Here is a 12,199-nt window from a genome sequence, read left to right on the forward strand (position 1 = left end):
CTCTTTGCATACTATTGGAGGTTGGTCCTTGGAGCTTGATTGGGTTTGTCGCATTAGTGCAGGCAAAGTCTTCGCATCGCCATGTGTGGCGGCTGGCTTGGTCAGCGATTATTTATCATATTTGGAATGAGTGGAATGCTCAGATCCATGGAGGCATGTTAAACCGTCTTACATCTTGTTCCGTGCTATCCATAGTGATGTTTATTTTCGATGTACTACTTGGCCTGACAGTTGTTGCTTGTCTACTCAGCCGATAATTATTTTGCCTTGGGATTTATTATATTGATTGTTTTTCTTTTAGTTGTCTTGCTCGGGTTGTGAGTTTGTTTTTTGTGCTTGTTGTTGTTGGTTGCTGGTTGGTTATTATGTCTCATTGTTTATGTGCCTTGTCCTCAGGCTGTGAGGTCCATTTTGTGGTTGAATATATCTACCTTTCCAAAAAAATAATAATAATATTAACTCTGCCAAAAGTTATTTTTTTCAACAACTTTTCAAATAAAAATGTGGGATAAAATTTGACACGTGAAAAGTACAACACTTATCCAAGTGTAAAGCCAAGCTAGCTCACTGTCCCGCTTGACCCTACAATAACATTTGGAACCAGGAACACATAGGAATGATTTGAATCCATTCCCTCTTAATTAACGTTAGTTTTTTTTTACCAATGATACCCATGATGGTTATTGATAAATGTTAAAATTGGTTGATGATAAACTTATATAACATAGTGAATTGGTGAAAATTTAAATAAGTAAAAATGTCATCTAATACACGCAAAGTTTCTAACTTCTTCATATTTATAAGAAATTTGTTGAATATTACTTACACACAACATTGAATTTACCTACACAACAAATAATCAAGAGTAGAAACACAAACCTATATGCAGTAGTGTAGCATATGTGGTAATGACAAAAGTAATTTTAGTCATATTTAGAATGACTTTCAAAACATGTCTTATTATTTAACAATTTTGCTCTAAGCTAGGTACGTATAGTACGAGATAGACGTGGCTCGGCAGATAGGTACAATGGCTTGGGTAGGGAGAGTTCATTTGACTCAAAGAAGTCTATCTTTGTCATTCCTTGTGGTAAGCTCCATGAAAGTGTTTGTAGCATCGTAGCAAAGAGCACCATAGTGATAGTAGTGCCAAGTGAGCTACCTATGTAGCCTCTCCTCCCTCGAGTGAATGTAATGAATCTTAGACTCGGTTCTGACAATGCCAATTCAGCAGTCTTGTCCTTTAGATGACGTTCTGAATCAAACCGCATCAGATCCTCCCAAATCCTTGAATTTCGACCGAGCCCCGACCGACTTAGTAAGACCTCACTACTTTTTGGGATGAAGTAACCCGCCACAACAATGTCAGAGTTTGAGACATAGGGAACATTGAATGGTGAAAAGGGATGGAGTCAAAATGATTCTCTTACACACGCTGTGAGATACTTGAGTCTGGGGATATCAGATTCTTCAACAAGCCTCTCTCTTTCGACTACTCTGTTCAATTCTTCAACTGCTTTTTCAAGAATCTTTGGTTGATTCATCAATTCTGCCATTGCCCATTCTACTGCATTTGATGGATTATCTATTGTTGCAATTTGTAGCTCCTGTCATTGTGATGAGAAATTAAAGGTTCACATAGTAATGTAATTTCTTCGAGAAATATGTATATATAATATACAATAATTGTATATATGGATGTGTGAAAATTATACATAAAATTTACTTTTAGTGTTGTTTGAGATAACTGACCCTCCCCATATTTTCACAATGGTATCATATTATCCACTTTGGACATAGGCAATCATGGCTTCACCTAAAAGGTATCATACCAATAGAGATGTTGTCTCTTCCCTAACCAATGTAGGACTTTGGTTGTATGCCAACAATCCTCCCATTGAACAAAGTATCACCTGGCTTCTCCATAAATTACCAGTCATCTGTATTTTATTTTCTAGCACATCACCTTAACCATGTTCAACTCCTCTTCACCGAGAGCACCTTGCCTTTTCCGATAGTTCAACCATGAATTTCCCTTTGACTATGCCATCAAGGTTTACCACGCCTTTGTTCGTCATTCGAGGATTTCACACCAAGACGACTAAGTTGTTGAAAATTAAACAAGTTAACTATCCTAGCTAGTATTAAATTAAATGCAGTAGCATATGCAGCCCTGAGTCATATCCCAATAGAGATATTGTCCCTAGCGTACTCATATGCATGGTATCAATCATCATACGTATTAATAATATCACAGAATTATAATCTAGTATTGAATACTTACCATGATTTGAGTCTTAATCTCCTCAATCGACAACAATGATTTTCCATTCTCGTCTCGAAGTGAGATGAGGATATCAAGAATATCTTCAACCTCTTTATTTTTCCCATCTCTCCATCGTTGCACTCTCTCATTAATAATTGGTTCGTCATACTTTCTAATGACTTTCAAAGCCTTCTTCAAAATCTTCTCGTGTCCACCCGAATCCAACCATCTCAAACAAGGAATGTAATCTGATACCGAAAATGCATAAACATGCAAAATTATTCTAAACAAGGCTTGATTATTCTGCTCTTCTTCAAAAGTTGGCCCTCCATCTTCGGGTTTTTTGAAAAACTGAAGGGTTTTTTAAAGTTAATTGAAAAAAACGGGTGAGTTTTGAAGTTTTTGGATTTTTGGGATTTTGCGTCTTTCAAAAAGACGTGTTTGACTAGTTTTATACGAATGCGTCAAGAGATGCATTCAGCGCACCAGACGAAGTTATTAAGGATGTGTCTCTTAAAGAGACGCATCAGTCTTGGAAATTCAAGTGGATTCCCTGCATGCAAGGAATCCACTTTCGGCGGTTCAGGCAGAGGTTCCTCTGCATCTGCACAATTGCAGTATTTGTTTGTTTTTTTTTTCGAATTCCATTTATTAAATATCTGATTTTTTATTGTTTATTTTTTTTATTTTTTAGTTTTATTATTAATTTTCTTTTGTTGTAGGAACCGTTCAAATTTAATAGAGATGGCAAACTTGGAGTAAGATTTTGTCTACAACACAGGTATCTTTAATTACTTTATTATATATGGAGGATAATAATAGCACAGGACCGTATGATTCATCTGTTTTACATCTTCAAGCTAGCCATCGATCTGAGTTAGTCTGGCAAACTGGATACACCGACCCCTTACATTGCAGACGTCGAGAGGCTACTATTAGTAGGGTGACACGTCCAGATCCTCGTATAGATCCATATCTACGACAAGTAGGATTTTATGGCGTGTCACGTTTGAATTTTAATACAGTTAGACTGGCATTTGATGACAGCTTTGGTGGAGCGCTGGCGACAAGAGACGCACACATTTCACTTGCCGCATGGAGAGTGTACCGTCACATTACAGGATGTCACCATCCAATTTGGACTACCTATAGACGGGAAAGCTCTTATTGAATCATTCCAGCACACTTAGCGGGATGTGTGTACAGAATTACTAGGAGTTACACCAGGAGAAAGAGATTTAGTTGGTGGTCGTCTAAGCTTACCATGGTTGGCAAACCAGTTTGATGATTTTGCTCATCTGCCAGATGATGTTGATGATGTAGCTCTACAACGTTATGCTAGGGCATACATTCTTACCCTTATTGGAGGTATTGTATTTTCAGATAAGTCGAATAGTAGAGTCCACTTGATGTACCTAACTCTACTAGCAGATTTTGGTATAGCTGGACAGTACAGTTGGGGTGCGGGTTGCCTTGCCTGGCTTTATAGATAGTTATGCAAAGCTGTAGCTATAGATGCACAAGATATAGTAGGACCAGTTATATTACTACAAATTTGGGCATGGGATCGCTTCCCTTTATTAGCACCCCATAGACTCCATATACACGAGAATAACTTAAGAGATAGACCATTGGCAGTACGGTACGTAATTTTATTTTTTAGTTCAAGTAATTCACACGTATGTTTCTTCAATAAAAACTAACATTCAACTTCTCATAAATGTAGATGGAACGATGATTTTAGAGTTACTGAATCCCCGACTCACATACTTATCCAATACTGATTCATGTTGGATCAACTCATGCCGGATCAAGTATTATTAATTTTATTTATGTATGATTGTTTATTAACGTTGGATTTATTTTTTGGGCTTATCTTACAAAATTAATGCAGATTATTTGGGAGCCATGTAGGCACTTATTCGAGCGCTTACCCAAGTATTGCCTTATTGGTCAGCATATATGGACGACTAGGAGTCCTCTCATATGTTTTTATGCGGTAGAGTTGCAATTTCCCGACCGTGTTATGCGTCAATTTGGGTGGGTGCAATATATTCCTGTACATTGCAACACAGATGGTCTTCACACATATGACCTACGCGGGCGTCATGAACAAAATTGGGAACAAACTTTGGCTCCCCAGATTCAGGAGTGGGAAAACCGCCAAAATAATACTATTAATGGTCTCCCTATAAATGAGGGTGCAGACGTTGATCATAATTATAATACTTGGTTCAATCGCATTAGTAGGAGATTTCTCACCAGGACAGGAGCATCATATAATTATTTGGTAATTAACTTCACAACTAAATTTTTATACCACCTTTACCAGTATTAAACTTGTTTTCATCTTTTTTCCAGAATGTCATGCCCAATATGACTGATAGCGGTAGAATCCATTTATCTAATATTACCGAAATAAATCGATCGATGCATTTTGAAGGAGTGATACCAGATCGTAGGAGAAGACGACAACGAAGAGAAGCTAATATCCTTGATGATGATCCAAATGACCAAGAATAGGAATTAGGTTAAGTCTTAATTTTTTTTCTAAGAATTTCGAGGTTTGTTTTATTGTAATCAATGAAATCTCAAGACATGCAATTTCAATTTTAACTATGTTTTTTTTTAATGAATTTTGATGTTTGTATTTATGAAGTACATTTAATCAAAAATTAAAAAAATTTAGATAAGTTATGAAGCTTGAGATTTGATTTTATTATAAAAATTTATTAATTATTAAGTAAATAAAAAGATGAAAGACATATGTTAATATAAAAGAATAAAATAATTTTTTTTAAAGTAGTCATCAAAATTTTGAATATTTATTAATATAAAGTAATAAACTCTTGACCTAAAATACTCACAAAATAATATAAATATATAAAACAATTAATTCAAAAGAAAAAAAACGTAGTGATATCCATTCAACGAAAACCGACGACGTATGTATCCCTCTAAGATGAGATACGAGTGAAGTTGTTTAATACGAATATCGTAATTATGGTGTTTAATAAAAATTAGGATGAGATGTGAAGGGAAGTAAAAACAAAATAATAATAAAATAAAATAAAAAAACCGGAAAGAGACGCATCTAGTCGGTCCGTCATGTGGTCAGTCAAGGTCTCGTTACGCCGTCAAGGTCAGGTGGTCAGTCAAGGTCTCGTTACGCCGTCCCGTATAAAACTAACCAAATGTGTCTTTCCAACAGATGCAACACCCTAAAAATCCAAATACTTCAACCCTCATCCGTTTTTTTTCAATTAACTTCGAAAGGGTCTACAGTTTTTCAAAAAAATCCCTCCATCTTCCCTTCCTCCACCATAATATCTTGTATTGAATATCATTTTTCTAATAATGTTGCCACAAAAATGCTGCGTTATGCTCATCACGTTCACAATGTTATTGTGAGTTGCGGTGAGAGTGAAAATGTAATGCACAAGAGTGTCAGCTTCGTGGATTATGTGGGCAGACATTGTACGAAGAGTTGAGGGATTGAGTATTTTGGAAGCAAGTATTTTCTTCATCTTCTTCCATTGGTCTCCCGAGGGTGAGAAAATAGTGCCACGAAATCCACACGTCAAGATACTGTTGATCATAGGGACAGGCCGTGATGCAAAGGCGGCGTCGTGAGTTTGCAAGAATTCGAGCGCAAGTTCTGGAGAAGTCACCGGGATTACATTGGTACTTCCAAGACGGATGCAGGCGATTTCAGTGTTGAATTGCTTCATTGTTGCATGGACCCATTTGTGTGGTTGTGTGTGCCTCCACATTGCTGGTAGGCAGCCAAGAAGAGGCCATGGCTTTGGCCCGGGAGGAAGGGATGCTTCTCGTTCTAATTTTCCTCAGCTTAACAAGAATAATAATGGAAGCCATGAACACAAAGAAGCTGAAGGTTTTGGTTATGGAAGTTGAGCAGTAATTTTGGTCTCCCAAATTACTGATTGATAAGAAAAGTTTTTATATATATACGAGTGGCCGACAAAAAGCATTGAGAGTGTGTTTAGAAGTGATGGTAGAATGATTAATTTTGAAAAAATAAAAAATTAAATATAATTAATTTTTCAAAATCACCTTTCAACTGATATCTTACACATTAATTTAAAGTGATGTTAAATTTTCTTAAATAAATTTTGTAATTTACCAAAAATATGATTCATGAAACGATAAGTGATTTTGACTATTCCCAAAACAGCCCGAATTCATCCAAAATGTGGTCGAAAACTCCAAAGATAAAGATTGAATTAAAACCTTGTTTAGTATTGAATTCCTCTGTTTTTATTTATTTATTTATTTGTAATGTTGAGATTATACATTTTCAGGAAGATCATCTCAAAGTCATCCATTTTTAGATTGGGACGTTGTGGATTACGTTGGAGGGTTGCACCTCCAGAATTATTGCATAGGTCGACTCATCTAATAACTCAGATGATCAAGGTATGAGTTTATAGTCGCTTCAACTGATATCTTAAGCGGTAAAAGTTTGAAACTTTAGTCAGTAGCTTGGCATGTTCCAGTATTTCGGCCCAACTTTACAAAGGTTTGAGCTACAATTTTCTTTCATGTATGAACCACGCCATGCTGACTCATCACTATTTGAGCATTTCAGAATGTCGACACATATGACCGGTGAGAAATCACCCTACTGCAAACTTAAAATTAAATAAGTATCAAATAACACCCGTATTTTTACTTTTCAAATTTTGTTTTCACTTTTGGTAAATATTTCAAACTAGAATTAGAGGAGTAATTAAATCTGTCCCCCTGTTTCTTCAAAAAATAATTTGAGTATAAGAATTGAAGATAACTATCTTTGTGACATTTCTCCATTATATATCTCCTACAAAGTACAAACTATATAAATTCCTGTAATATATTTTGATGAAAACTACTTTCAAATTGACAAACACTCCACAAACAGCACAAGTTCTTTATTCTCAAATGATTACACAGCATACTTAAATATAGATTTTATTTTAAAAAAATGTATTTAACCATAGAGTTTGTATTAATTATTATCCCAAAAATAAAATGATATCTTATTAGGAAAGGTAGCACTTATTAGTTTGCTTGCTTTGGAAAAGTACGAGATTACTGAAATTTTGCATTTCATTTACAAAAATTCTGAGGTCCCATTAATTATTGTCTGTGGAAAAGCCATCAACTTTTTGGGGACAGAACAACTACACAGACCCCGAGGATATTGACCATAAGTCAATTAACAAAGCTTTAACTATCCATCTTCTTTCCAACGAATTGGTACCTCCGATTTGACAGGATTTCAAAAATTGAATGAAATCATTCGTGTGTTTGAATAAAAAAAAAAAAGAAAAAGAATTTAAAATTCAAATTCTCGTTTCGAATAGGTCGAATTTGTAGGATTGTAAGTTTAAACTTAACAAAGTTTGATTTTGTCCCACTTTGGTGGAAAAATATGGGTATCACTTATCAACCAAATTAGTTTCAAACGGGATTCGAACTGAAGGTATATGTCAATTATCTTTAAGCTATGTTCGATTTGACTTCAATTCGTGATCTTTTGATCACAAATCTATATCAATTATCATTTAATTAAGTTCAAGTTGACAATCACTTAAAAATATTTATGACCATGGTTTTTCTTTCAAAGGCTTAGGATATATTTCCGCTTCATTTTTCTAAGGTCACCATAATGAACTCTATTGAGGTCACCATTTGTTGTTTTTATGGTTCTCCATAATTTAGGACTACAAAAATACTATGTACCTTTGTCCTTGGGTCAAACATAGTACTATGTACCTTGGTCTATATTTAACATGTGGTTGTTCTTTTTATTTTGTTTTTCTATACACATTCAATGTAATTGAATATAGAATTTAATGCACATTTTTCAATGGATGGATTTCTTTTGCCAAATGTAATCTAGGGTAAAGAAAAAATTAAACTCTTTCATCTTGTCCATCATTAAGACTTGTGTGGACTTATCGTAGAACCATATTAGAAGGTTAAGTTTCCAAAAGCTCTTATAAAATCTGTAGTTATATATATACACACACCTAAATGATTACATTAATTCCTTAAATGGGTAAGGATTTTGGTAAATTATATATGTAATAGTATTTATATAAAATAAATGGTCTAAGAAACATAAACTTTTAATTATTAGTAATGTGGCATGTAGATACCGACCAACTCATCCTAGAAAATTTATGGGAAACTCTAGAATCAACTTATAAATACAGGCATTACAAAAAAATAGGTTTTTAGGGACCCACAAAACTTGTCGCTAAAAATCAATCTATTTCGCTAAAAATCAATCTATGTCGCTAAAGCTATCAGCGACGAGCGTCCGTGTGTCGCTAAAATTGTCGCTAAAAATGCGTCGTTTATAGGTTTTGCGATAAAAACATTGCGGCATCACTAATAATATTATCAGCGACAGGGATAGGGCGTCGTTAATATTATTATCAGCGACAGCGATGGCCCGATATTATCAGCGACAAGGAACATGTGTCGCAAATAACGTTATTAGCGACAATTCTCTTTTGTCACTGATAATATTATCAGCGACTAAACAGCCGCGTCGCAAATAATGTTATTAGCGCATCGCAGGTTCCTTGTCGCTGATAATATTATTAGCAACTGGCCATTGCTGTTGCTGATAATTTAGTAACAACAATAATGTCTTGTCGCTAATAATGTTATTTTTTTGGTCCGATTTGAAATGATCTCTTACTAATAGTTTTGAAACTACAATCGTAATTAGTGGTGAATTAACTTCCCTTTTACATCTTTAAAATAATTTGCACCTAAAAATTCCACAATACTTTTTTTTTGAAAAATCAAATTCCACAATACTTTTATTCATAAGAACCTCCTAGATAATTTGAATTGTAAATATGGAACATATGATAAATCAAACTTTGAATAGTAAAAGTCAATTGACTAAATTACAAATATCTGTATCTAGTCATTACATATAAAAAAAACATACATAAAAAAGATTGACCCATATAAACTATAATTAATTCTCTGTTTGTCTCAAAAGTGGTTCTAGACAAGATTTACACGCCTGAATGAAATAATATATGAAAATATTATTACATAAAGAAACAAAAGTACAAAATGAAAAAGTGACAAAATAAAATGGTTAAGTGGGATATGGAGGCCAAAATCATAAAACCATAAATTAAATTAAAGTTGTTCTAAGTAATAAAATATCTAAAATATAGATAAAACTCAAATGCAATCACGCAATCAAATAGCTAAAAAAGAGCCAACCTTGATCAAAGATTCAAAAGGATCAAAACACCTATTCTTAGATTCAACAAATATCTTCAAAACATAGCAACTCAACCAACAAAGAAGAGTATTGATTTCGTCATTTGCTTTAATTTCCCACTATTTTTATGGTCATAGAAGAGAATTGAAATAGGTTGAGACTCTAGAATCATCATGATCAAGTTAAAAAACTCCAATTTTCTTAAAATTAGGAGAAAGAAACAAAAGGAGAGAGAGAAGAGAAGTAATACCAAAAGAAGTATGGTAAAAGTGTCTAGGGTGGTGATACAAAAATGGTAATCTTCTTAGATACTGTAAAAAGCCATAATAAATCATAACGCTCATTAACACACACATGCAATTAAAGTAACCTCGACCGCAAAGCACCTAGCCTCTAGCTCCTCCATACTCCTTCTAACCTATCAAACTATATTAGTCCTTGAAGTCACTCTTCGAATCGTATCGGCCCTTGACCTTTGTACCCAAGGCACCGACACTCCTCTACAGAAGCTTGGCGTTTAACCCTTGACATTTATCCCCAAGATTTCGAACTGTGCGTGGACCCTTGACCTTTTGTACCCAAGGCCTCAACGACTACTCAACCTATTGGTCGTTGACCGCTACCACATCAAAGCCCAATACACATCCAACCATAAGATTCATCGCGCCGACCCCCAACCTTTTATACCCGGAGCCTTAACACTCATCTTTACCAAGATTGGCAAATCGACCCCCGACCCTTTGTACCTGGAGCCTCGACATCCAGTAGTGACATATCAACCCCGACCATTTGCCACCGTGGTTATGTACTTCTCCATTCACTTTCCATATCAAGATATACCACACAATCAACTCTTAGTCTCCTACTAAGATTCTATCCCATGACTTCTAAGTCACCCACCATATTGTCTCTAGATTACAAAATAACTAGGGAAAATGGACAAAATAAGCATTCTATAAGGGTCTTTTAAGTTTTTTAATCATCCTTTTCAAAACACAAAGTTTTATAGGCATTTGCTGACATCACCTTCACACCAAATGACCCTCACTACCCCTCCACTAATATTTTAGACTTTCCTCCTGATTTCGTCCCTCTACCTCCATCTCCCTCTTTTTCCAGATTTTTTTTTCTTATCGTTTTTCATTATTCTCTTTTCCTCTTCAACAAAGTTTTTTTTTCTCATTCTCTCTAAAATTTTCTTGTAGTTTCTCTTTTCCTTCTTCCATATTTCTATATTTTTTCTAATTACTATTATTCCCTTTCTTCTTTACTAACCACAAAAAGCAATTTACTTTTAAAAAAAACCCCTAAATCTTTGAGCTTTTTTTTTAAAACCAGCAGCCTCCATGGTTCCTGTGACTTCGTTGACGACGGCTGCATCAAAGCCGACGAAGGAAGTCATTCGCCGAAGAAAGAAGCTCAGTAGAAGAGGAATGGGGGAGGAGATAAAGAGAGAGAGCGAGGGTGAGCGAGAGAGAGAGCGTGAGGGTGAGCGAGAGCAAGGGTGAGCGAGAGCGAGGGTGAGCGAGAGAGAAAGATCGAGGGTGAGCGAGAGAGAAAGATCGAGGGTGAGCGAGAGAGAAAGATCGAGGGTGAGCGAGAGAGCGAGATCGAGGGAATCTAAAAATAATATTTTTAATGAGATTGTTTTTTTTACCGTATCTAAAAATTAATTTTGAATTAATGTTTATCAAATCAAATTAATTTTGAGAAAAACGGAATCTCAATATTAATTCAAATTGTTTCCCGAAATCTCTGATCAATCTCCTTAAATCTCTCAATAGTTTTAATTATAATTGAATTTCAAATCCCCCAATTTTGCTTTTCAAATCCCCCAATTTTGTTTTCCCATCTTTCATTCCTAATTTAAATTTTAATCAAATGTATCAATTTAAAATCTAATTAAAAAAGAAACAAATTTGAATTAAATTTCAAATTCGAATACTTTCTTTTTGTAATTAGATTTTAAATTGATATTTTCATTTGATTAAATTTTATATTAGGAATGAAAGAGATCAAAGCAAAATGAGGGGTTTTAATTTAATTAAAACTACGTTGAGAGATTTAATGAAATTGAGAATAGATTTCGGGAAACAAATTTGAATTAATATTGAGATAGTCCTCAATTCTCGCTCAACCTCGCTCTCTCTCGCTCAACCTCGCTCTCTCTCCCTCAACCTCGCTCCCTCTCGCTCAACCTCGCTCCCTCGCTTAACCTCGCTCCCACATTCCTCTTCCACTGATCTTCTTTCTTCGACGAACGACCTCTTCGTCGGCTTTGATGCATCCAACGTCAGTCACGGGAATCATGGAGGAAAAAAAATTACTGAAAAAATAGAGAAAGAGGGAAGATGGAAAAGAGAAACTCCAAGAAAATTTTAGGGAGAATGAGAAAAAAAAAATTACGATAAGAAAACAGAGAGGAGGAAAAAAAATCTGGAAAAAGAGGGAGATGGAGGTAGAGAGAGGAAATAAGGAGGGAAGTCTAAAATATTATTGGACGAGAGAGAAGAGAGATGGAGTCTGAAGAGAAAAAAAAGCAATGAGCGGCATGAGAGGTCATTTGTCAAAGTTGATGATGTCAGCAGTGACTAAAAAACCTGTGTTTTGAGAAGGACGATTAAAAAACTTAAGAGACCCTTATTTTGTCCATTTTCCCAAATAACTAGCAT

At 35.0% G+C, this 12,199-nt stretch overlaps 1 pseudogene; it reads right to left on the bottom strand.

Annotated features, from left to right (window-relative positions):
* Positions 1-983: 983 nt before the first annotated feature.
* Positions 984-10,929, bottom strand: LOC111017465 (tryptophan N-monooxygenase CYP79A68-like; annotated as a pseudogene).
* Between the last annotated feature and the right edge of the window lie 1,270 nt (positions 10,930-12,199).

This window comes from Momordica charantia (assembly GCF_013281855.1).
Source record: "Momordica charantia cultivar OHB3-1 chromosome 6 unlocalized genomic scaffold, Mcharantia_2.0 BLBB01000006.1, whole genome shotgun sequence".
In the NCBI taxonomy this organism is placed as follows: Eukaryota; Viridiplantae; Streptophyta; class Magnoliopsida; order Cucurbitales; family Cucurbitaceae; genus Momordica; species Momordica charantia.